We start from the raw sequence: 317 nt of genomic DNA on the forward strand, positions 1-317 counted from the left end.
CCCCCGCACACAATCGGAGCAGCGGCGACTGCAGCGCGCAGGGACGCACAGGGCGATGGATAAAAGGGAGGAAGGAGCCTCTAACGCCTGAAGAAAGGAGAATAATTTCAAACAATACCCACAAAAAAAAAATTACTTAAGATAATACGGAGCCAGGTTTCACCTCGAAGTGATGGCGGGTAAATAGATGAATAAGTGGAACAACACACCTTTGACCCTCTCTTTTCTTCCCTAAATATAATCCCTCTCTTCCCATAATACACGCACCACAAAATGACCATTAATTCAAATCTATTCTTTACAGGAGGGGGGATTAT

General features: G+C 44.8%; 1 protein-coding gene across 2 annotated transcripts in view; it reads right to left on the bottom strand.

Annotated features, from left to right (window-relative positions):
* CTNNA2 (catenin alpha 2) overlaps positions 1-317 on the bottom strand; it is a 477,001-nt gene that overhangs the window by 476,285 nt on the left and 399 nt on the right. The window lies entirely within an intron of this gene.

Source organism: Geospiza fortis, unplaced genomic scaffold (assembly GCF_000277835.1).
Source record: "Geospiza fortis unplaced genomic scaffold, GeoFor_1.0 scaffold180, whole genome shotgun sequence".
In the NCBI taxonomy this organism is placed as follows: domain Eukaryota; kingdom Metazoa; phylum Chordata; class Aves; order Passeriformes; family Thraupidae; genus Geospiza; species Geospiza fortis.